The sequence below is a fragment of the Mus caroli genome, unplaced genomic scaffold (assembly GCF_978045245.1).
Source record: "Mus caroli unplaced genomic scaffold, Mus_caroli_1 scaffold_1, whole genome shotgun sequence".
Taxonomy (NCBI): Eukaryota; Metazoa; Chordata; class Mammalia; order Rodentia; family Muridae; genus Mus; species Mus caroli.
The window spans coordinates 29,389,633-29,417,430 of NW_028227256.1; the positions used below are offsets into that span (position 1 = coordinate 29,389,633).

Genomic DNA, 27,798 nt, shown 5'->3' on the forward strand with positions numbered 1-27,798 from the left:
AGGGGTTTGCAGCCCCATAACAGGAGCACCAATATGATTAACCAGTACCCCACACCCCCAGAAATCCCTGGCACTAAACCACCAAAGAAAACACATGGTAGCACTGGTAGCTCTAGCTGCATATGTAGCAGAGGATGGCCTAGCCGATCATCAATGGTAGGAAAGGCCCTTGCTGTGAAAGTTCTGTACCCCAGTATAGGGGAGAGCCAGGACCAGGAAGTGGGAGTGGGTTTGTTGGTGAGCAGGGATTGGGAGTAGGGGATTTTCAGAAGGATAACTAGGAAAGGGGATAACATTTGAAATGTAAATAAAGAAAATATGTAACAAAAAAGATTTTTAAAAAGTCATATAAGATCAACTCTTACAGAAATTGAAGATCAAACTAATTATCAAGTTATGAGGACAAGGTAAAAATTCTTGTTTGTGTTTGCTGACTTTCCCATGGCTGATTTTAATGACATGTTACAGGCATACTACACATTAGTGGAAGAATAAATTCAATACTTGGTAGGAAGATGAAGAACATCTTCAAGGATCCTCTCATCCAGGAAGGGCATACTTATGAATACTTAATTTTGACTGAAGTCTCAGAACAAAGACAGAACAGCTCCTGAAATCATGTACAATTTATGAGCAACAGCATGTTCAGGCAGACATACGTGGATTCAGGGTGAGTCAGACCAAAAGGCAGCACTTAGGTCCCCCCAGGCTGAGCCCTGTAATGTACTTGTAGCACAGGTTTATTCAGTTACTCTGATATTGGCCTTTCATGGATAACTCACTCCCGTCTCCACCTACCTGTCACCATAGCTTAACTCCAAAATGAAAAACCTACTTAATCAAAATCTGTTTACTGACCTATATTATTGGATTTTTCATGTCTCTCTGATTGTAGGTTTTAGGATTCACGCACACACTCAAACACACACACACACACATACACATTTACAAGTAGTGTGATCCACCCTTTTGACCTCACTTAAGAATTGTTATCTCTATTCCTTAGCTAACACCTTCCTGAGAGGGCCATGCTTAGGTCAAAAGGCATTTAATATAGTGAATTATATATACACGTTCCTGTGCATTCCACTAAAGTGTGACCTCTGTGGAACAATGTGTATGATTTTTTTTCTGATTTTGTATAGTTTTGAAGGCAAGTGATGAAGAAAAATTAATAAATCAATGACTTTTACCAATCTAATCAGACTACTGAAATAAAATATATCCCCTTCTTCCAATCAGAAGGACTTAAGAAATCCCAGGGACATTGAAATCATACCATCACTTCCTCCAAGACCACAGTATGGATGCAGAGGTGGATTTGAGATACTTTGAGGTGCACACCCAGGCCAGACCAACCCCTAGACATGTTCGAATGCCAGATCAGGAAGTCAAGACTTCTTTCAGTCCTATAACTAAGATCTCAGATATTGGGATGGAGTGCTAGCTTTCTCTCTCATGTAGAGCTCTGTAATCTTGTAGCACACAGATTTTTCTACCACACTCAATATATGTATAGAGACAAAGAGCAAAGACGCATAAAGAAAAACTTCACTAATGCCAATTGGTCAGGTTGCTATTTGAATAAAAAGTTTATCCATTTGCGAAAAATCTAAATAAAAATAATTAGATCCTGACCTACAATTAGATACTAAAATTGTATATTGTATGCAAGCTAATTTCTTTAATCAGTGTGAATTCTTATATAATTTACCTGGCAGAAGATGGTAAATATTAGATCCCTGTCAAAAACCTAACTCTCAATATTCATTGCCACAAGAGATATTTTGTAAGTATGTATACTGAATGCTACCTAATAGCTCTTTTGTGAAAAGAAAATTCATACTAATGAATCAACTGTTCAGGCATATTACATTATATAACCAAAGACAATTTTCCAAAAATTAAAAATGCAAAATCCCCATTTATACGATATTATTGTTGCCATTATTCTCCAGTACTGTGAAAAACTTGTAAACACAAAACAGTTGTTATCATTAAAATATAAATATTAAAGATTACAATGTTCATAAACTGAATACTTATAAACCCACATTAAGAACACACTGTAATCCCGGAAGCCTCACATGGCCTTTGCAAGCATGCCTCCTTAGCCTGGGTTGTAACCCAAGCACTGAATCCTCATAGCCTGCTTCTCACATTTAGCTTGACATTCACATATGTGTACCTACACTATTCTCCAGTGTGTGCCTTCTCAAATTCCATGAATGAGAACTCCATTTATTCATATCATTTGTTTTATTCTTTGCTTCTCCATTCTTGTATATAATAATGATTTTTAGTTCTTAAATATCCTGCTTTTCTCTTGACCCTGTTCCTTACCTGTTATGGTCTTTCTGCAGTAGGACATGGACTACTTTTCAGTGTAACATGTCCCTAACATTATCTGCCAGTCATCCCTCAGGGAGGGGTGGGGCCTCAGGAGCTCCTCATGATGCATAATGAAAAGTTGATAGGCCCCATGTCACGCAGATCTTGGACAGTGTGCTCCTGAGCGCAGAGCCCATGTCATGTTCAGATGTCTCGTACTGCATAGCTCCATCCACTGGTTCTGACCTGGTTTCAGCTCTTTTGCAGTTTTTTCTGAGCCTCAAAGGGAACAAAACATATTTATCATTTAAGGTTTAATCACATCAATGCATGTAGCACAGCTTGTTCATTTTCACTGTATGTAACAGGTTTTAAAAAATATATTTCCAAATACAAACATTCAAACAGCCTCTCATTCTTGATCTCTCTGCGTCTCTCTGCGTCTCTGTCTGTCTCTCTCTCTCTGACTTTCTCCCCACCTCTCATACAAATACCACACAGACACATACATACTTTTGTTAATAATAGTGCCATGGACACACTCTGTCATAAGAAATGAGTGTTCAGATTTCTTAATTTTTTAAGCTAGTATACTCTATTTCCAGGTATATTACTATATATAATCTTTGTCCACATTCTTATATCTGAGCAAATAAGATATCAGTTTTATTACAGTAATTATTTGAAATTTCTTATTAATAATATTTGTGATTTTTTTTTGTATTCATTGCCTGACTGTTAATAAATGCCTGCTTGATATTTGCTTGTTTGTCTTGGGGATTCCGCGCCTATTGTATTATGTATAAGATCCTCCTCCTCTATGAATTCCAGAGCTCTAGATACAAAATGTTTGTTTGTTTTTGTTGTTGTTGTTGTCAAATATTTTAACTGGCTTCTAAGTTTGTCTTTACACTCTCCTTTGTGATACTGAGTAAGTAGAAAGTATATTTTAAATGTTAGGTTTTTTTCAGGAATTTTTACAAAATACAATTTTTATGTAAATAATTTCCCATTAAGTTATTTAAGGTATTGCAAATGCCATGTTGCCTTCAATATTACTTTGTCATGGTATGCTTACAGACTTCGGACTCTGTCTGCCTCACCTGAAAACTTATTTACAACAGCAGCGTAATGAACATCAATTGTTTCTCACAAATGTGAAAGCTGGCTTTGTCCTGAGCCAGGACTTCTGCTGTGGATGGATCAATTCCCCGCTCTTCTGTCTCTGCCCTAGCTTTTGGTGGTCAATAAGGCAGCAATGTGATTTTGAGCTTGGAACTAATGTCTAAATGCAATGGAACTTGGCTTATCCTTCTCTCCTTGCTTTATCTCAGCATCCTGTGGTTTTGCCTCCTTACACATAAATTGGATTTAATTTTATCTCAGAAAGAATGGGTGTCTGCATGATTTTCAGTATGCTGGCCTAAGGCATAGCCTATCTAGGTACTTAGTTCATTTTTAATTACCTTTAATAGTGTTTCATTTATTTATAGCTATACATCTTAGGCTTATATATCATATTTTATTGCTTTATAACTGATATGTATTTTAAATGATTAACTCAATTATTCCAAATGCCTATTTTATTATACAGCCAGTTATCCAAATTCTGTATTATTAACCTGATCATAAAACCCTGGTTGAAAACCTTACTAAATGGAATTACTTGACGAGTATGTGGCCTACCAAAGTGGGCTATGCTGCCCTTACATATACAGTTTGGCAATATTTGAACCTCCTTCGGGAAAACACAAGGAGCTCAGATAACTTTCATCATAATGTCTGTTACACATTATATTGTTGATGTTTTTTAAGCTTATTCCTAATTCTATATACTTAATGTTTTATGATTTTCTTTTTCCCAGTCAACCATGTTTTCCCTTTCTCCTTCTTCTTGATATAGGCTTACTTAGAAACCTTTTGTGTTGCTTTTTTCATCTTAAGAATTATTTTTGTCCTTCTTTTAATAGTAAGTTTTTTCCTTAGGCATCCTGGAAAACAGATTCTCTGGCTATCTACCTAGTGCTATTAACATCTCTGTCATCACACACTTTAATCAAATGATGTCTCTGGGTATTTCCTTTATTTCATGTCTGTTCACTGATATAATCATGTGTAATAAGTATACATATACATGCCTACACGGTATTATATGTAATAAGTATGCATATATATTTACTGAATTTCTTATCCACAGTACATCAAATAACTTTAAGGTGGTTTTTTTTTTCATGCTACTGAAATCATTATATGCAGCTGAAAACAGTCTTAACCTTATCAATACCTAAATTTCCATTTTGTTCACACACATATGCATGCATAAATATGTACACACACATGCACATGAACAGAAGCACACATACTCTCACACATTCACACAGACAGACAGGCACAGACACACACAAACACACACACACACACACACACACACATACACACACACACCCAAGGATATAGTGAACTTGAAGTTATAGAGCTAGCCTACAGTGCTTACACTGTTTCTTGAGGAATACAGCCAGCATATAATCCTTGCATAGAAACTAGTTGTTATGTGAAAAAAATTACATTGAAAAGTTTTGAAACAATATATTTTAGTATTAAAATGTAAGGTCAAAACTAGTATAGGCTGATTTTGCTCTAGCAAAAAAAAAATAATAATACAGTTTACTTTCTCTATATGCTTCAATAAAAAATTCAGCAAAGTAGCCACTTTCATGAAGTTACAGTAAATTAAGAAGTTATTGTTTTCCAAGTAATCAATAGATCAGATAGTGTTACAGATTACCTCTTCATAAAATCTGAAGTGGTTACATTGGGGACAGTGTAAGCAGGAACCTAGGGAGAATGACTGTGAAATGCCATCTCCTAGCAAAGACATGGGGACTGAAATCCTGGGTTTATAGTAATTACAGATTTCTGCACAGACTGTGCACAAATGTGAGGATGTCATCAGGGAGGCTTGGATGAGGAAGACACTCAGGGTGGCCCTGACTCTCATTGCTGAACTACTTGCTGCTGATAGATTCATGGAGAGGGGAAAGCATGGCTTTCTGGCATATACCAATTGATTACCCTACCAGACTCCAGTGCCTAGGTCCAATCCAAAGGCCACACAGATGTCTCTGGCTAAATTAAATAGTCCCCACCCTCCAAAATCAAAAGTTATGAATATTTCATCTAGAATGCTTTCTTAGTGAAGATATCTTGAATAGACCACACATAAACCTATTATTGAAATGTGAGTAAGTTATTATGTGCCAGTTTCTGACTGTTCCATCGACAGTAACGTCAGTGGAAGGATGATATTCAGGATCCATCAGGTCATTAAAAATACGATTGTTGAGTGACATTGTTTCATCTTCATAATTACATGGGAGAATTTTGCAGTAATTTAGACACAGATGACCATCCTGTAGAAGGTAGAGGAATTGCAGGTGGTAATGCACACCTTTAATCTTCACCACTGGAAGGCTGATGGGGAAGGATAGTAAGAAGCAAACCTGAGCTACATTCCAAAACCCTGCTTCAGTAAAAGGGAAGGGAGATAGAGAATGTAAAACCGGAATACATGATTCGAATCAGGGCTCGTCCAACTGAATCAGCGGTAGAAAAATCAAGAAAACATGCAATGTTGTCACAATGTGAAAAATAAAGATTCATGGCCTGATGACAAGTCAGTCATACATTGTTGTTCCAGTGAATCCATGTTACTTAGCCTACAGAAAATTTGAAATGCCATGCAAGCATAATAACATGCATCATGACAATATTGCATAAGATGGCTATAATTGTACCACAAATTTGAGGTAGTACATTCAACAAGATCCCATTGGTTAGATTCCAATCAACTACTGAGTAAATATCTCATAAACCTGAAGGGTTTTGTCTGTCTGAAAAAATCCTCCGTATGTAGTAAGAAGCTGTAACAAGTGATTTCCATCCACACTGGCATTTCCCTGCTGGAAACTCAGAAGATCTTTCTGTTTGATCATTTTCAAAAGCTACAAAGGGAAGCTCTGTGTGGATAAGTAAGTTGTTGGCATTTACTCTGGCAAAAAGATCAGTGTGAAACTAATGTGTCATTTCCTTACAGGTGGTCAGAATAATTTTAACTATTGTTGTCTTTGTTGTTGTTTTGAAACTTACCCAAGTTAACTTTCATTTGAAACCATCTTTAAAACAGTGATGATGGGTAAAGGAGCAACTGAAATTACACAGAACATAATAAAGTCATGGAAAAGAGAATTTTTAAATTAGTCTAAATTTTTTTTAATGTTGAATTTTGAAAGGTAAAATGCATTGATTTTTGAAATATATAATTCAGATAATTACTGGATCCTTGAGTTTCATGGAGAAACGTCTAGACTTCTAGAAAGGCTACCTACTTGATTAATGTCTGTGCCACTCTATTATCATTGCTGAATTACTATGATTATAAGAATAAGTATGCCCCAAAGCAATTCAGCAGTTTTTAATGTATTCTTGTTCATGCAGGGCTTGCCAGTACAGTATTGAGGAGGGATGGGGGCTGTCTTTTATTACCAGTCTCATAATCTGGACAGATAAACTGTTTCTTTTAAGATAGTCTGTTATTACCAAGTGTCAAAGTGGAAGGAGTGACGCAACTACTAAATTATCCTACAGCTCCCTCCTCTCGCCAACACTCCCATGAGTGAGCAGTGACCTCTGTCAGTGCCCGTGAATCATAAAAGCCACTGTTGTAGATTCTGAGCAGAAAAATATATTTACATGCCTACAGAAATGTAGGATGAAACATTTTGGTTTTAAAAAGTAAGATACACACTAAGCAGTCTGGGAAGAAGAAATGTTCTAAATCTACCTTCTGAATCCTTTCTCTTCTTTCCAGATCTAAGCAGCAAGAGAAACCCCCTAAATACATAGAAAAAAATATTTCCTAGACATCCTTCAAAATAAAGTGACTTCAGTATGCACCTTTTAAATGTATACAAAATGTTTTTTATGTAAATTAAATTACAAAATATTCAGCTAATACGTAAAGAATTTAAAGAATCTCTTTCAGATTAAGCCACATTTTATCAGATAAATAAATAATAAAGATCATTGAAAAGATGAGGAAATGAATAAACTTTGTTTGGACTGCAACAGGTGCAATAAAGTAACCAACATATTAATCAAGCTTAGGCAATCAAGAGATAAGTCACATGACAGAGATCTCAGGGCTGGCCCTAGGTACAATATATAAATCAGAGAAGGGCAGGCACAGATGACGACCTGAAGGGAGAGTGAATCAAATCCACTTAATTATCAGACATTCTGTGAACAGCAAAAATAAGCTGCTCAAAATCTGCACATGATAACAGAAAAGAAAGGCATCGAGACTAGAAATACTTGGATTAGGCTCCCACCTGCGATTCAAGCTGAATGTGGTTCATGCGTGTCTTTTTGTTTTGATGAAAGCAGAACCTGACGCAAGAGTTTGAGTACAAGTAGTTTACTTGAGAGGAAATCCCAGGGAACAAAAGCAAGTGTGAGCTAAAGGTGAGAAAGCAGAAAAGCAGTACACTGGCCTGTGACTTGGGCGGTAGTGTGGGGAGGAAAGACTGTGTCTCAGTGGGGTCTTTGCAAGAACTAAGTGCTAGACACACAGGATGTTCTCATAGACGTGAAGAGTAACATAGGTGTTGATCTATGGACTGCCCCTGTCCAGAGCATGAGTGTTCTGCTGCCTCTCGGCTGTGTCTGTGTTGATGGGTCATATTTTCCAGGCTTCAGGGAAAGTACGCAAAGAAGAACAAATACTTATTTGATAGTAAAAGTAAAATTGGCAGGATGAAGTGAAATCAAGTGTACCATGGTATTATAGTTCTATATGAAAAGGTTGTTACACATACACACACAAACACACACTGTTATACACAGATATAAACCCTAAGTGTTACTGTTTACTAAATAATTTATTTCCCAAAGGTGTACATTTACTACAGGATACTTATTCTTCAAAAAAATTAACAAAAACCAAATGATATTTTTTCAGAAGAGAAATTTAATTCTAAAAATTATATATGTCAAATGTTAAGCCAAGATAGCATATATAGAAGCTGAATCAGTGTTATTCTTGATCCTGCCATGTATGATATGAAGAGTGTACACTGTTATATTCCATAAAGATTGCATTCACATCATACTATTTATTATGACTTTCCTATTACCCCTAATGTAGGACCTCCATGGTCTTAATAAACAAATCCAAGCAATTCTTTGGACTGTCTTTTGCTTTTCTTTAATTGTTATTGTTTTCTATGTATGCATATTCTTTATTTATATAATATATGTATAGGTATATATACACATTAACATATATTAATATATTATCTGAGGGCATACTTTTTTTTATTGTTGATCACTTGGTATTAGATAACCAGTTTTGGAGATAATTCCTCAGGGAGATGATTTTTCCTCCCTAAACAATCATTAATTGCCTACAGCTTTTCATCAAGGTCTAGGGTCTTAAGAGATTTCTCCACCCATGTTATCAGGTCAACTGACATTGTCACTTTTCACACCCTATTTAGGCAATCATAATGTTGTAATGTCATGGATTAGCTACCCTGTCGTATAGAATTCACTATCTCACAGCAGACATCCTGTTCTTCCAGCTCTTACAACAGTGCTGTCTCCTTATCCTCAATTTTCCCTGAATCTTAGGTATAGGATATACACTGTAGATGCACTGATTGTGGTTTGGGTTATTATTCCTGTGGTGAATAACCACAAACAAAGCAACTTGGGGAGGAAAGTATATATTCATCTCACTAGGAAGTCAGGACAGGAATCATGCAGGGTCGGAACCTGGCAGCAGAAGCTGATACAGAAGCCACAGCAAAGTACTGCTTGCTCCCTGTGGCTTGTGTAGCCTACTTTCTTGCTGAACCCAGGGCCACTATCCCTGGATCAACTGCACCCATACTAAGCTAGGATCTTCCCCATCAATTATTAAATTTAAAAGTGTCCTACAGCCTTCCACACAAACAAATATTTTGGAGGCACTTTCTCAATTGCAGCATTCTCTATTCTGATGACGCTAGTTTGTGTCAAGTTGACATAAAACTAGCCAATATATGTATATAATGAACAGTTGTTCCCTACAGTCTTAACAATTGTGGCTTTCTACAATAATATCCATCTGCTGCAAAAGGAAATTTTTGTATGTGTGTGAAGAATAAAAGCTATACTTACCTGTGTGCCTAAGATGAATATTACAAATGGAAATAGGAATTATACTAGTTTAGGAAAGTGGGAGTTGTAGGTTCTCCCTTAGGTTTCATATTTTTGGCAGTCTTGGGTCGTTGGCTAGGTTTACAGAACTAGGCATGCATTTCCTCCTAGTTGGTGGGTGTTAAGTTAAATTAGACAGCTATTGGTTATTACCATATATAAATGTCACTATTCTGCCTTTAGGGTTATCTTTCTATGCTGGTCCTTGTTGGGGTTAATTGATGTCACAGCTTGGTAAGACTATTGATTGCCTTTTCTTTCTAGGAAAATTAGTGTTTTCTAACATGCTAAGAGCTAGACCTCAGGAAAGAGGTACCTAAGTTTCAACTTCTGCAAGTGCTGACTGACTTCAGCAGGAGAGATTTACCTTCAAATTCCAGGAGGCAGCCAAGGGCAACTGCAACAATTCATATTATAGTATGGGGGATCCCATATTACAAATAGTAATATTCCTGGAGGGTTTTTTTTCCAAATATTCTTAATGTTATTTACTCCTCCTTCCTCCCTCCCTCCCCTTCTGGTTACCTCTCTCTCCAGTTATGCCCCCATTCTTTTCTCATCTTCACCTTCATAGCACCCACAAATTGCTATTTTCCTCTCTAATCCACAGTCTCAACCTCCACCACCACCACCCTACAATCCTTCTCTTCGTTTTTAGATTCTGTGATTACTCCAGGTTATATATTCACCTCTGAAGATTTGGAAGTAGCATCCACAAATAGAGGGAATATCTAGGTTAGTCTTCTAGGATTTTGAGATACTTCACCCAGTGTAATATAACTCTTCTATTTGGCTGTAAACTTCATGGCTTCATTCTTTCTTACAGCTGAATAGTAGTATATTTTTTGTATTCACTACCTTGTTTTATTATATATATAAAACTCTAATTGTTAGATGATTTTCATATACCTATCTCAACCTGAATTTGTAGAGACACAGTGCATTTCACTTTCACGTTAACGCTTCTTATCATTCCCTTAATCATTTCCCAAGGATAGCAAATTTACTGCTATCATTGATTGATTTGACCTTCATTGATTGCAGTGTGTATTATCCGAAATCATTAAAAGGGGAAAATGTATTTAATTAGTGTGAAAGTCAATGTTAACCTGTTTTACATTTCCTTGATTAATAGATTAAATAGACCTTTTCATAACTTTATACTAATTACAGTACTTTTCTAAGCTCTATATTAATATTCTAAACTTGTCTATAAAATACATATTACATCATAATTCTTTGACATAGTTGCATATATAGAAAGAGACTCAAATTCCTCATTCATTAAAATTACGTTAGTGTGCTTAGGGGTGATCATTACTACATACCATAAACTGATTCTGTAAGTAGTACAATTAGAGATGAAGAAGACCTCCAAAGGCTGGTGGTCTTTTGAACCTCAATCCTTAACTTCCAAGAGGTTCCTTCTGGGGTCTACATTGTCTTTTTACATTATTTTGTCTAGGTCCTAATTTCTTCTGCTTATGATGACATCAGTCTTAGTATATTTAACCTACCTGTAAGATCTCATTTCACCTCATGCTTTGTTAAAAACCCTGTTTTTAAATGCAGTATCTAATGAGATTTTACACTTTTAGTTGATCAACATGAAATATTCCCTAAGATAGTATCCCGCCTTATGGCATGAATATTCCCACTCCAACTGTAGAAAGTAGGAAAGTGCTTTTATTTGTTTGTTTGGTGTGGTTTGGGTTTGTTTTTCGTCATTGTTGTGTTTGGTTGGCTGATTGGGGTGTTTTTTGTTTTTTGTTTTGGTTTTGTTTGGTTTTTGTTGTCTTTTTATTGTACCAGAACAGAATTTTAGACAAAGAAATAAAATACATATACTTTTGTAGTTCACTGATTACAACAATGTAAAGAAGGAAAACAAAGAATACATCGGAGATAAATGACCTTGTTGAAGGATCTGGGAACGACTGGATATGAGGACACCATGAGCTCCTTAGAATTCTGTGGTGGAGACTGGATGAAAGTATCATTCAGGAGGGGTTTATAGTTTTTAGAAAGTTGTGTACCGTCTCCTGATAAGCAGTCCTGGTAGATGTGGCACAATCTTCTCTGTGGGTATTTGGGAGAGTCTATGATCTTCTTGGTTCTCAGTGTTACCCCTGCCTCAGTCATCCTTAAACAGTTGGTACTACTAGATTCAGCCAAGTTCCTTACTAGGTAGCTGAACTTCAGAAATCAATCAAGGTCCTTACATTGGAATAATTTATTTTGTCTAGGGAACACAACTCTTGTTTGTTTTGAATAAGTCTCCTATCAATGTGTTCTTTGACAATTTAATACATGTATGAAATATATTCTGATACTTCTCTCTTAACCTCCTCTATCCCTATTAACCTGATTGCTTTCTGCAGATCATTTTCCAATGCTCAGGTCTTTTTGTGTGACTTTGTGACCTGCTGAGTTTAACCAGGGTCATATATGTAACCATTGGTGTTGAGATAATCCACTGTTGGATTCACTTATGGATAATCCACTGTTGGATTCACTTATGGATACCCATTAAATTTTGGAATGATCCTATCAAAGAAGAGATATCTCATGTCCACTATTAAGAGTGGCTTATAGAAATTATTTTAAATACTCCTCACATACAATCAGAATCACATGGCATAATAAACTATATATACTATCTGAAGCTTTCAAGCTCTAATTAACTCACTTTTATCCTGCTAATCATGTACTGATGATAATCAACAATGCTCTTTCTTTGCTTTATAATATAAATGACTATAGTTTTCTTCAATTCTCATATTTTCACTTAGTTGAGATTAACAGTAGTAACTTCAAGTTGGTCAAAAAGAAAGTTTAAATAGGTCCTGTTAAAATGTTAGCAATGGCATTTTATTCAGCTGGAAATGAGAATGAAATCTACAGGAAAATAGATGGGACTGGAAAACATTTTTGGAAACAAGATTAACCCAGGCACAAAAATATGAATACCATATGTTATCGTGTATGGATCCAAGCTTCTAATTGTTAGGTGTATGTATCCAAGTGGGAGAAACTTGGGTAAAACCCAGGAAACCAGAAAGGTACCCATATGACTGGGGAAAAAAAAACATATTTTAACAAAAGGGGGTGGAATATGAGAAAGCCAGCCAGAGGAGGTGTGGGTACTGGATATAAAAATGTACAGCAGAGAACAGAGAAATGGGCCAAAGGGAGGAAGGAAGTCAGTGAGCAGAGACCAACCAAGCTGAAATATGTGCAAACACTGCCCATGAAAAAGTGTTATATGCTGAATGGATGGCCTAAGCTTCTCCAGCTTAAGACGAGACAACCATGTTGACTTTATTTTATATTTCCTGTGAACCCAGGACAGATTCGGATCTCCATGCTTCTCTACAGGAGGTTGCAGCTCAAACAGGCCACTGTTAGATGTGGAGTTAGAGAGGTTCAAATATAGATTAGACACAAATTTCAGGGCAACAAAGCCTAGTCTGCTAGACACTGAAGCATAGATTTTAGAAGGAGCTTCTGCAAGTCTTAGTATATAATATTTCTGTGTTATCTAGATTGAAGACATATTTAGCTAACTGATACACTGGTGACCTGGTCAAAAGTAATGTAGATAGTATATCCAGGAACCTCCATCATGAAAAATAAACCACCACGGTACCCTGCAGCATCCACTGCACAGCATGCTAATCCCTTTCTGCCATAAGGTTAAGATTATTTCTAATAAACCTTGAAGCACAAGGGAGATCTTAAGAGATCTTTATCTACTATAAAATTTGGTAGAGGCTGGATCATGGCATGTAATATGCATTAATAAAGCTTTATGAATCTCATTGAACACCCATTCCATGTCTTTGGGAAAGATTTAGCTTAAAAATATTCCCTGAGGTCTGTTCCTCATCAGACTACTGAAATATAATGTCATTATTAAGGGCAGGCATATTCTCTACCTAGGAGTTTAATGTTAAAATAAGTTATTGTTAATAATCTAAAGTAAAACTGAAAGTATTCATTATTTCATACTCATTAAAGAGATTTCCAATTAGCAAAAGGATCTTAGTGGCGTTATCTTGTATTTTTTTATATACAAAATCATTCAAAGTAGAACAAATTTCATTGTATAAAATTACTGAGTGATGTTTAAAAAGAGAAAATATTTAAATAAATAAAGTATCAGTGTTAAAATGTAAATAAGTAAATTATTATTCTTAGGCAAACATTACCTAATTGGATGTTAAAGAGTCAATTTAACACATTAACTAATGAGGGAACTGGTGCCTTTCAGGTCTGAAGAAAACTTAGAAGGTAAGAGACTTTTTATAGGAACTTGTTGAAGTAGCATTAGGATACGCTATAAATCATCAGTTAATTAAATGCTTACTGGTTAATTTCTACCAGATCATCCATATGTATGATTCTTTCAGTGGGTAGAAATTATTTCAGTCTTTCCAGAGGTAAACCAACAAAGGCATCATAGTTAACCAAACTCATCACTAGAACATCTCTGTGTGTATTCCAGGAAGTGTGGACTTCCCTTTGCTGTCTTAAATTACTGCATTTTTGAAATTAATATTTCTCATAAGATCTATTATATGAACTACTCACATTTATACAGCATATTATTCCTAACTACTCTTCAATGTACTTGATGTAAATTCAAAATATAAATAAAAATTTTATCTTATTTTTGCTGTGAGTGGGCAATAAGGTGTCCAAAGCTTCTAACACAAATAAGAGAAATATGAATAAATGACAGCTGGATTTTAATGAGTCCAGGGGTTTTAGGTTTTGGTCACTAGAAGAAATGGCTTAGAGTAAAAACATCATCTAAAACTCATTGAAGAATGGATTGTCTTGAAATCCTAGAACATCCTATTCAAATATAAACTCTGGTACATCTATCTTCATTTGTAAACCGGAAGTATCATAAGCATTAATCTTAAAATACAGCCAGCACTGCTACCTGCATCTTGACTTGCCTATCTATTAAGCAACTCTGTGAGCATGCTTAGGTTTCAGGTTTTGGATATGGAAGCAAATAAATGCAGAGGAATGAATCAGTTGTGTAAACAGTGTTGTAGGAAATGTGGGCACAGGGACATCTGCATCAGAACGAAGTCTGTTCAAAAGGCATACACCTCTGACCTCTTGCCTTATTCTGTATTCAGCTGTCAGCATCTGACCTCTGTAGCTCAGCATGTGAAGATACTGAAGCAGCTACCTGCTTCACTCAACTGTAGGAACTGCTATTGCAGCAGGTGTTTGGCCAGCTGTTTTAGCAGTCTCATCAAGTGTGCCTAGAATACTCCAATAAGGAGAAAAATGCTAAAACATCCAACATACAAATTTGTGGGAGAGCTGTGCTTACTTATGATGAAGTCAGCAAAAGCAAGATGCTTAAAATACATTGTAGCTTTTGACAAAAAATTAGCTGATTTATGTGTCTTGTTACTGAATAACATACATACATAGCTTAATGAGTTAAGTTGTTAGGGAATGAAATTCAAAGCAAAATACTATTCAACTCAGAAATTCTGCCCATCAAGTGATAGAAAGAGGAGAATTGTTTAAGTGAATGAATTTTAAGCTGAAAGTAATAAGGCTCTCATATGTTAATAAAGAAAAAAGGAAATTCATACTTGCTACAACCAAACCAATCAGATCCTTGTTATGTATTTCTAAGCCAAACTGAAGCCCCTTTTCAAATAACGCATTAAAAAACCATTGTTCAGTTCTAATTTTGTAAAACAAAAAATAAAACTTGAAATACTTTTCCAACTCATTCAATTCATAGAGCTTGTTCTAAATGATCATAATATATTTTGTATGATGAGCATTTCATTCAGTATATGTTTAAAACTAAGATTCATTTATCAGCACAAAGTATAATTATAATTTACTTTCTTTCAATACAGTATTGAAAACTATAATGCATAAATAACTGTATCATAATATTTAAACAAAATAGCATCTTGTTTTCTATGTTTAAAAGGTTTTGAAGTAAAAATAAATATGAATACATATTTTATTAGGTTTTCATTTTCTTTATAATAAATTAGGTATATATTGAAATTATTTGGTATTTTTAAAATCACTAAATTTCTCAGTAGTTTTTTTAAGGATGTTCTTAGCCTATGCAACCATTTAAACCAGTAGTTCTCACCCTGTCAGTCTTAATCCTTTGGAGTCAAATGACCCTTTCAAATCGAATGCCTAAGACTATCAGAAAACACAGATATTTACATTTTTATATACAACCATATTTTTATTTTATTTTATTGATACTTTTTGAAGTATCAATAAAAATAATTTTATGATTAGATGATTGCCACAATATGAGAAATTGTATTAAAGAATAACATCATAAGGAAAATTGAGGATTACTAAGTTTAACCCTATAATTATGAGAAAATTTGAATTATAACTGTATAAGGATGGCCTAGTAGGCCATCAATGGGAAGAGAGGCCCCTTGGTCTTGCGAAGATTATATTCCCCAGTACAGGGGAATGCAGGAGTGGGTGGGTTGGGAAGCAGGGCAGGGGGAGGGTATAGGGGACTTGTGGGATAGCATTTGAAATGTAAATGAAGAAAATATCTAATAAAAATTTGTTTTTTAAAAAGAAAAGAAAACAGCATAGAAAAAATAACTCTCCCTTTAATAGAAGTTATTACATATATGTATATATTTTCTATATAGAATATATATACACACAACATATATATACATATATATGTTATAACGGACTATAATGTAAGTTCTTAGTATTTAAAGGAAATTATATATACTAATAATTTATAGTAATATTTGTATTCTTGCTTCTAGCTTTTCCGATGGGAACATTCAAAGTAGAAGTGTAATGGCAAATTCTAGGTTAAAACAGATTTTGTGACTAGTGTAGAGGAATTTCAATCCAGCAACATCATTGATCTGGCAAGGGATCAAATGCAAAGATCTTTTAGATCTAAATCTATATATGATTCAGCCAAAATTCAAACATGCCCTGGATTATGGTATGGCTGAGTTTGAATACAGACACACCCTTAGTACATAACTTTTTTTTTTTTTTTTGGTTTTATGAGACAGGGTTTCTCTGTGTAGTCCTGGCTGTCCTGAAACTCATTCTGTAGACTAGGCTGGCCTCGAACTCAGAGATCCACCTGCCTCTGCCTCCGGAGTGCTGGGATTAAAGGCATGCGCCACCACACCCGGCTAGTACATAACTTTAATCCCTAACAATGAAAGTAAAGTAAGTTTGAAGAAGTAACCAGCCATGTTTGAGAGTGATGTCTAATTGAAGAGCAAAAACATGATAAATCATAGAAAAATTTGACAGAATGAGTCAGAGATAGGATACACCCTAGTCATACAAGAACAACACAAAAGAGAGAATCAATTTTACAGGACAGGTTTACAGAGAGAGGTCACAAGGGAAGACAGAAGGAGCCAGAGAATAATAAGGAACCAGAAGATTAGAAGCAAGTTTGAGGCACTCGGCTTGGAGAGTAGTTTAAACCAGAAGAGCTGAGTTAAACCAGCCACCCAGAGATCAGAAAGGGCTAGAAAAAGTAAGTTGATTAAGCAGTAAACCTCCAAGATGACCTTTGCAAATATGGTTCACAACAGGTCATGTGGTAGCTCAAAAATTTGATGCAGAAAACAGAGCATAGGTGTACCATATATGCTACAAAGATTGAAGGCACTGTGGAATGATAAAAGTATCAGCTGTGACTTAGGTTTCTATTATATGAAAATTTCTCTTCTAAATTTATATCAACATCATACTTAGTAAGGAGTCTGTTTCTTTTTACCCTTGCAAAGAAATGGTAGTTGAAGTAACAATAAGAAAAATAGAAAAGTATACCCCTGTGAAGCGCTTTTGTGCTTCATAGGACAGATGGAAAAGTCTGCTCACATTTAGTATTGACATTCAACACATGCGTGCCCCATGGCAATTAATGAGAAAAGTTCTCAAGTCACATAAACACAATTTGCTTAATAATAGAATATCCTCTGCGATAAGTATGAGCAGACTTGTAAAGCCTGTATAATATGTGTGATAATCTCCAAAACCCACACATCCTCTAGTGATTTATGTAATATGTATTCTTTAATGGTTTGTATGAAATATGTCAGTTATACCTGTGTTTAATAGATACATTCTATACAAATTAAAAATTATCATAGTAAATAAACAATGGCATATATGATTTTAAAATATAAACATTTCATAAATAAATAATAAATAAACATAAATAAATTAATGTTCTTGTTCATTGAAAACAGTATTTTCATACAATATATTCTAATCATGGTGGCTTCTCTCTTAACTCCTCCCAGATCCTCCCACCCATCAAACACCAAGCTCTTCCTCCATCTTTAAAAAGCAAACAGGTAACAACAAACATACATAACACATATTGAAATAAAATATTAAATACACAAAATCTGAAACTATGATATACATGCAAAATACCAATATTGAGTAACTATGTGGATTTCTTTCATATGTGTATTTATTTTAGGAAGCTTCTAAAGTAATTGATTTCCATATGACCCTCCCTCAAATGGCCTTTAGTGTTAGCTGACCTCGCTACTCAAGTTCTTTGCATGCTAACAGCCTGATACTTAGTACATCAGCCTACAGCGAGAAGAATTCAAACCATGTGTGATTTTAACTGGACATACTGAGATCCAGTGTTTAACTCATCCACCACTGGCTGAAGAGTGACCAAGTGCAATGTACTATTCTATAAACTCTATGAAATATAGATTTAATGAGTTAAGAGAAATGAATTTTCAACCAAGTTGTACAGTAGAGCTGAGAAATCAACTCACTGGTAGATCACTTGTCTATCAGGCATTCATTTCTGGCTTTAATCCTCACAGTAAGAAAGAAGAATATGTGAACAAATTGACATAACAAGAATGTATAGATTCCCTTTACTACTAATTTCACTTTATTTATAAGGTGTATTTCTGTTTTGCACCATGGACTATTTTGTTCATGAGGTTAAAATGCAGAATCTCAACATCCTTGGTGACAGGCAGTTCTGGTGTTACCTGACTCTATAATCAGCTATAAAACTGGGCAGGCTATTAACAGGAATGCTATGAACCTGGCCATCAATTTTCACAAAGATCACAGTGGGAGTGTACAGGAAAAGGAGAAGAAGAAAGCACTTACTAGTCTAAAATAAAAGGTAAATATAGAAATGCAATATGAGGTGGAAAAGTCACAGAAGGCAAGATGCATAGTGAAAATTATACTGTATAATCAGTGGGAAACTGGTATTTGAAAAGAGGAACACCATACAGGGTTTCCCTTGCTGAATATTAAAAGTGAATGATAAATTAGAGAGGTGGGGTGAGAGGTTGGATCATTCCAGCTAACCGATCATTTTTATATTCCCAGGGAAAGGTAATAATAGGTTTTGAAAAAAAATGGAAATTTGAGGCCTTTAAAGAATATTGATTTCTGCCTGTGACCCAGTACTGTACTTTCTGAAGTCAACTTGGATTGGAGTTATAAACTAAAGATAGCTCCCTCCTCTTCTTTCATCTTCCTAAAAGCAAAAGAAGTTTTTAAAAATACAGATTGGAAAGCGACTGACGGGCCATTATTTTCATTATCTGTCAGAAAGCCATTGTTGCAAAGCCCATGTTAAAACAAAACACGATGAAGAAAATCTGAGGCTCTAACAATAAAATGTGAGGCATAATGGATAATAGGCAAACTTTACCAAGAAATTTTAAACCTGACTATTTGATAAAATGAAGAATAGTGATTAGTGTAAATATGGGTTGAAATACATTACTTCAAGCCAGCTTCTTCCTGAGCTGTAACTGTAATACCCTATCAGTGCTTTTGTGTGTATAAGTCAAGTACTTTAACATTCCCCCTTTAAAGTGTTTTGTGGATGTTGTATGCATATTCACAGCCACTGACAGCCTCACTAATGAACATTTGCTTTTCTCTCAGAAGAAACCTCTTTCTCAACAGCGGTAGCCACCACTGCTTGCTCCTCTGCTTCCTAACCTGGGCTGATCTGCTGTGGGCCTCTATTCCCTATTTGGTCATTTCCTATATGGAGAATTGAGTGACTAGGGTGTCTGTCTCTTTCACAATATCTCTTGTGTAGGAAGACATTACAGCCTTTGGTTCCAGACAATAATCTATTTTACAGATATGCCACATTTGATTTTTTCATTAATCAGATGATAGACAGCAGCATTCTTTATTATATATAATAATGTTATAAACATGTATGTACACTTTTTATTTAATATACTATTGCCAACTCTGTGGGCATATACCTAACATCAGACAGTGTGATATCTGCACTTAACTATTGATGGAAACACCAGGTATTTTACCAAAGGTGCTGTTTCATGTTATATTTCCATCAATGGTACATAAAGAATTTCATTATCTCCACATCCTTGCCAGCACTAGGAATGGACAATTATTAGCAAATCTGTCAGCAGTTCAATTTGTCTCCAATAGTGGGTTTTTCAGATCCTTTAACAGTTGAGACACAGCTACCAATTCATGGGAAACAAGTGGTACTTGGCCGCTCTCTCCTGTGAAATGTGGGTCGCATGTGAAAAGCTAATACAGACTTTCATTATTCAAAACATGTTTCAGATATGAACATTTGTGCCCCATTGAGTAACAGAAACATGTGTTCCCAGTTAGGATACTGAGCCCTGTCAGTCTCCACAGCGGTAAACCTTTGCTCTTCAATGTGTGTGTCACTGGAATACTGCATATGCAAAGATTGGACACCTTTTGCTAAACTGGTGTTCTGACCTCATTTTCTCATAGGTTCCATTACAAAGAACCTTAGCATCTTTAGGTTCAGGCAGATACAAAAGCTCACTTTCAGTTAAAACCCAGCAGGAAAGTAATCAGGTTGCAATTCTGCCTGTCATTGAAGCCAATAGCACACAGAATGAGGTTCATATTGTTGTGCAGCTAATATATACAGTGTATATTGTTCATCTGCCAGTCTGTGGGAAAAGGAACAAAGTCTGCTTCTGTTTAAAGCTCAGGTCCTGTGATCATAAATGCATAAAATAACTAGTAATAGCCTCAGAGTAGTGATATACAGAAGAAAAATAAGAGAAGTACTCAGGCCTCACACTTAGTAACTACTGAAAAAAGAAAGAGTTCCAACTTCATATTAAAAATAATAACTACCTTCCGGTATGGACTGGCGCCCTGAGCAGACCTTGGGCACAAACTCCGCAGCCAGTCCCACAACACCCAGAGGAAACTCCACTCCCAGACACTCTAACACACCCAGGATCATAGGATACCAGGAGCTTGGTCACACCAGGATCTCAGGGTCCCAGAGGCAGCTTAATTCTCAGGAGCTCTGACATACCCAGGATCTCAGGATCTTAGGATCTCAGGATCACAGGATCACAGAGACAGCTTGACTCTGAAGAATTCTGACACAATCAGGACCACAGGAAGGATGAGATCCAGTTAGATATAGCCAGGGCAGGTAGCACTAGAGATAACCAGATGGTAGGAGGCAAGAGTAAGAAGAGAAGGAACAGGAAAAAAAAAAAAAAAGAAAAAAAAAAAAAAGGTTACTTGGCGTCATTAGAACCTGGTTATTCCACCGTAATAAGATCAAGAAAATCATACAAATATTGATTTTCCAGTGTGATGATATATCAAGAAAATCAAGATTCAGATCTAAAATCACTTCTCATGATGATGATAGAGGACTTTAAGAAGGACATAAATAACTCCCTTAAAAAATACAAGAGAATACAGGTAAACAGCTAGAAGCCCTTAAAGAGGAAACACAAAAATCTCTTAAAGAATTACAGGAAAACACAATGAAAACAGGTGAAGGAAACAAACAAAACTATCCAGGATCTAAAAATAGAACTGGAAACAATAAAGAAATCACAAAGGGAGACAACCCTGGAGTTAGAAAACCTAGGAAAGAGATCAGGAGTCATAGATGCAAGCATCACCAGCAGAATACAAGAGATAGAAGAGAGACTCTCAGGTGCAGAAAATACCGTGGAAAATATTGTCACAACAGTCAAACGCAAAGAGCAGAAAGCTCCTAACCCAAACCATCCAGGAAATCGAGGACACAATGAGAAGACCAAACCTAGAGTACAAACGATAATAGATGGAAAACAATAACACAAGGAGTGAAGCTACACCCTAGACAAAGCAAGAAAACAAACTTTCAACAAACCCACACAAACATAATTCTACCTATAACAACAAAATAACAGGAATTAACAATTACTTTTTAAAATATTTCTTAATATGAAAATTAGTATTATCAACATATTCTAATCAATTGAATTTCAAAAATATGAGAAGTTAGAAGTTTGTTGGCTATCATCCAGTGGTCTCTCTAATTTGGTAATGGGAGAAATAGGTCTAATATTATACAATCCATATATACTTTCTGCTTGTTTGTACGTGACAGTGTCTTTCAGTGTACCACATAATGGTCTTGAAATCTTGCTTCTCCAATCTCAGCCTCTCTATTAATAGGATTGTTATTTGATGTGTTTACACTATACTATAGTTTTTAGAACAACTTACATAGTTGAAAATTATTTATACAGCCAATAGAAACATAGACAATTGATTTGGGAGGTGGCTTGTAAGAGAACAATAAAGAGTAAGACTGAATCTTCGGCTTGATATTTATAATTATTGTATCAATTTTGAAGAAGAAGACCTTAGAAGTTACTCTTTTTCTCAGATGAATGCTTTTCAAAATCATCATCCAGTGGTCAGATGAATGCTTTTTAAAATCATTACCTAATGTCTATGCCACCCTCCAAGCAGAACCATTGTTCATTGAAAGAGTTGATTAATGACTTCATGGATAGACCATCTTAACACACACACACCATTTCTTAAATGGATGTAACCAGTTCCCTGTGGGCTGAGAATGATGACAATCACTCAAGTTAAATAGCTTTGACCATAGCAGGTTATCTGTACCCAAATAATTGTTCCTACAATTCATTCCTTGGCGTAGCAGAACTGTCAAATCTTAGCTTAGCTGCTATGGAGGTAAAATCCTTTGGTGATATGAGGGACATTGAAATACAGCCTTCACTTCTGTATTTGCCAGGCACTGGCATAGCCTCATAAGAGACAGCTATAACAGGGTCCCTTCAGCAAAATCTTTCTGGCATTGTGCAATAGTGTCTGAGTTTGGTGGCTGATTATGGGATGGATCCCCGGGTGGGGTAGTCTCTGGATAGTCCATCCTTTCATCTTAGCTCCAAACTTTGTCTCTGTAACTCTTTTCATGGATATTTTGTTCCCCCAGAGCTTGTATCTCTAGCTGCATAAGTAGCAAAAGATGGCCAAGTCCGCCATCACTGGGAAGAGAGGCTCCTTGGTATTGTAAGCTTTATATGCCCTAAGACAGGGAAATGCCAGGGCCAAGAAGCGAGAGTGGGTGGGTAGGGGAGCAGGGCAGAGGGAGGGTATAGGGAACGTTCGGGATAGCATTTGAATAGTATATAAAGAAAATATCTAATAATAAATAAATAAATAAATAGAAATACAGCCTTATTACAATGAACTCCAATGTCTAAAAATTGTTCTTATTTTGGGTTTGTACCACAGTAAGAACCAAGATTTTTTTTTTTTTAGAATTAATTTTTTATTAGATATTTTCCTCATTTACATTTCCAATGCTATCCAAAAAGTCCCCAATACACTCCCCCCCAACTCCCCTACCCACCCACTCCCACTTTTTGGCCCTGGTGTTCCCCTGTACTGGGGCATATAAAGTTTGCAAGTCCAATGGGCCTCTCTTTCCAGTGATGGCCAACTAGGCCATCTTTTGATACATATGCAGCTAGAGTCAAGAGCTCTGGGGTACTGGTTAGTTCATAATGTTGTTCCACCTATATGGTTGCAGATCCCTTTAGCTCCTTGGGTACTTTCTCTAGCTCCTCCACTGGGGGCCCTGTGATCCATCCAATAGCTGACTGTGAGCATCCACTTATGTGTTTGCTAGGCCCCGGCATTGTCTCACAAGAGTCAGCTATATCTGGGTCCTTTAAGCAAAATCTTGCTAGTGTATGCAATGGTGTCAGCGTTTGGAAGCTGATTATGGGATGGATCCCTGGATATGGCAGTCTTTAGATGGTCCATCCTTTCGTCACAGCTCCAAACTTTATCTCTGTAACTCTTTCCATGGGTGTTTTGTTCCCAATTCTAAGAAGGGGTACAGTGTCCACACTTTGGTCTTCATTCTTCTTGAGTTTCATGCGTTTAACAAATTGTATCTTATATCTTGGGTATCCTAAGTTTTTGGGCTAATATCCACTTATCAGTGAGTACATATTGGGCTGGTGAGATGGCTCAGTGGGTAAGAGCACCTGACTGCTCTTCTGAAGGTCCAGAGTTCAAATCCCAGCAACCACATGGTGGTTCACAACCATCTGTAAGGAGATCTGACTTCCAGATGCCCCTCAACAGAGGAATGGATACAGAAAATGTGGTACATTTACACAATGGAGTACTACTCAGCTATTAAAAGGAATGAATTTATGAAATTCCTAGGCAAATGGATGGACCTGGAGGTCATCATCCTGAGTGAGGTAACACAATCACAAAGGAACTCACACAATATGTACTCACTGATAAGAACCAAGATTTTAAAGCTCTACTAAAAACAAAACCAAACAAGCAAAATGACTTTATCTATTTTTGTTCATTTAATAACATGTTCACCATTTTTTGATTGGTATAAAAATATATATTATGTTGAATACAATAAAAAGATTAGTTTGATTAACAAAAAAATAAAATAAAATAAAATACAAACCATATCTTCAAGAAATTTTATAGAAGGCCATGCCCTTAGCAGCGCAATTATTGCTTCAGATGAGTTTGTTTTATGACAAATGCTGCCTTGATTGTGCTTTTAAATGTTAGCTCCTGTGCATGATTCATAGGGTTGTGAGGAAGATGCAATTATAGGACTCATGTGGGATGATGTAGTCCATCCTGTCCTTAGTCAAATGCATGGAAATGAACTCACTCCACAGTATCAGCACCAGCGCCATGGCACCAAGCACAAATCAGTATCAATTGATCAGTTTGCTAATAAAATCAGAGAGTGACATTACTCCTTGTAAAGGCACATCATTTTCTACTTTATTGCTTTTTTTTTTAATATTGAGGATGGGATTTGAGGACCTGTAGCTGATCTTTGCTATTTTGTGGGTTCTTCTTTCTTCTACCATTCTTCATTCTTTTTCCACAAGCTTAATATCCTAATGCTACATAACAGAGAAAAATAGAAAGGAAAGAGGGTGATGTTATTGTTAGACTACCTCCTGCTGATTAGGGCCATCAAGTCCTCAGGGCAAATCTTCAGAGTCAAGATATCTAATTTCTTCTTTCTTCTTTTTTTGAGCATGATTATATATATATCATGTGTATATGTGTACATACTTATACATGTATGTATTAATTGTTATTATATTGTAATAACAATTGGTGAGTAAAAGAGAGAAAGAGGCCATGAATTTGAAGGAAATGAAATGGGGAGGGGTACATGAAAGTTTTGAAAGAATTAGAAATGTTGTGGCAAAGAAAGCATGCAAGACCCTCCACACTATCACAGGGACAAATCTGGGGCATTCTAGCTATGGGAATGCCAAATTTCCCATGCCTGTCATGCGTGTCACTACTGGAGTGGATGTAGCAACTTTGGGCACAAATGTTGGCTCATGGTCGGATCCTATCTTGTGAGGGAATCATACTTGGGTGGGATATCTTCTAGTAACTTCTTAGTCATTACCTTTGCTGTTTCAGCCTTTTTTGGAAATGCTTCTGTCCATGTGGAGGTGTCCACGAACACAAGCCCACTTTGCTCTTCCAAAGGCTGCCTTGCCTTTACTGAAGACCAGTTACATTGATGGCACACCATGTGAATGTGATGAGTCCTCCTATGAAGGAACAGAGCCATCTGCAATACAACCACTGTTTGGAAACTTCATCTTCTTACTGAGATTGACTGTCTGCTAGATGCTCCCTGTGGATTGGAACATCCACAAACATTTTAAAGCTACAGCTTTGTGTCCCACCAAAGGTGCTGATGACTAAACACATGGACTAAACATGACTAAACACATTACACATCATAGATGGGTAATCTCTCCCATTTACCACCAAGATTCAGGCTTTTCAGCCATTTCTCCAGCATACACATTAAGCATTTGAAAATAGAAACTACTGATATTGGATAATGGCAAGGTTCAGAAGGCCTTCCAGAGGATTTCTAGGATCTGCTGTCCTCAAGGAATCCATTACAGACTTCTACTTGCAGAAAATGCAAGAATGGCTGGTTAGGAAAAAACATATTCCCAAGGGAGGAGTTGGGCAGGAGGAAAGAGAGAAGATGGAAAACCACTCTGCCATAAAGGACCTGGCCCCTTCTGGCTCACAGCCACCCATCATGGCTTATCTTAATGGGGCCCTGGATACAATTTGGATTCTTACATTTACTGACAAGTACTTGGCCAACTGAGCCACTCCCCCAACTCTGTGTTGTCTTTTCTATACATCCTCAAGCTGCTATAGACAAAAGAGAATTGAGACATTTTCTCGCCGTAAATGTGGGCCAAACTATGAAGATACTGTTTTCTTTTCCAGTCTCAGTCTCATTCTGTGGCAGGGGTCAGGAGTGGACCTGCCTGACTTCCCATTTACAGTAATACAGAGTAGCTTCGATGACAAGTAATCCCTTGTACATCAATACATTTCTCCATTGATCCCACTCTACAGCTCAGCTGGACAAAGCAACTGAGCTGCATATGTATTCTCCCTAAAGGAGTGGATGCTCTCTGGAACATTCCTACTCCACTGCAGAGACCCAGAACAGAGTAACAATCACTGGTGTGCAAAATGTATCTAAGACTTAAGCTGGTGAGTCACACCGTCAACACCTGCTTCTTAGGTCACCTCATGAACCAGGTTTTATTAGTATGCCATAAAAGAAACAGGAGACAACAGATCTTGTGAAATGTTTAAATAACTTTAAACTTTATTAAGTAAAAATTGCATGAACACAATCATAAGATAATGAATAGAAAAGTTAAAACTATCATATGTAAAATAGATTTACATAATTGGCAGTTTCAACTGTAAATACTAAATCCCCAATTTTCCACAGTGGGAATATTAATCTAATGAGAAAAAAATCTCAATTTCATCTTAATATATACCAAAACTTAAGAAAAAAATTTAAAATAATAGGATTTTTCAAAAAAAAAAATAATTCAATACAGCAATAGATGGGGTTTGTATTCAATGAGACCTGAGATAGAAATGCCATTATAGTTATGTCAAATCAACTTCCAAAACTAAGGCAGGTCTGGAAAAGAATGAGTCTTTAAATGACCATGGTGCTTTTCTTACTAGTCCTCGAATCCAGTCAGTAGTTTGGCTGCAGTTCTACATCCTGTAGAGGCCCAGCAGAGTACAGTGGTGCAGAACAACACCAGTCGGTGCAACTCATTTTCATTTCTCATACTATTTTCAAACTTAAAAAAAAAAAAAACATAAAAAAACTCACCACCACCATCGCCTACTTTAATTTAACAGCATACAAGTCCAGCATTAGAGATGCTAGTGAAGGGCTCTTCCTGCCGATGTCCCTCCTGATCTTCAACAGGAAATGGCACCATGATGGGCATTCCTTTTATAAATAGACACTTCAAACAAGGACTGGAGGATGGGAAATGACAATGGCCAAGGTTTGCAAGTGAGTTAAGGAAAACAATCAGTGGAGTGGGGTCAGGAGGACAAAAAGCAAACAAACAAACAAAAAGAGACAAAAACAAAAAACAAAACAAACAACACCCAAAACACAAACAACGAAACCAAAACATAAAAAACAACATAAAAAAAACAAAACACAAAACACAAACAAAAAACACAAAAAATGTAAAACAAAAACCAAAAAACAAAACACAGACAAAAAACCAAAATCACAAAAAACAAAAAAGAAATCACAAACAAAACACACACACACAAAAAAAAAAATAAAAAGCAAAAACAACACCAAAACAAAACACATAAAAAAAAAAAACCAAAAACAAAAAAGAAAACCAAAAAAAGAAAAAAAAAACCAAATACCCCAAAACTCAATGAAACATTAAACAAATAGAAAACAAGCAAAAAAAAAAAAAAACCTAC

The 27,798-nt window shown here is 36.1% G+C and overlaps 1 protein-coding gene across 2 annotated transcripts in view; it reads left to right on the forward strand.

Annotated features, from left to right (window-relative positions):
- Khdrbs2 (KH RNA binding domain containing, signal transduction associated 2) overlaps window positions 1-27,798 on the forward strand; it is a 488,795-nt gene that overhangs the window by 292,127 nt on the left and 168,870 nt on the right. The window lies entirely within an intron of this gene.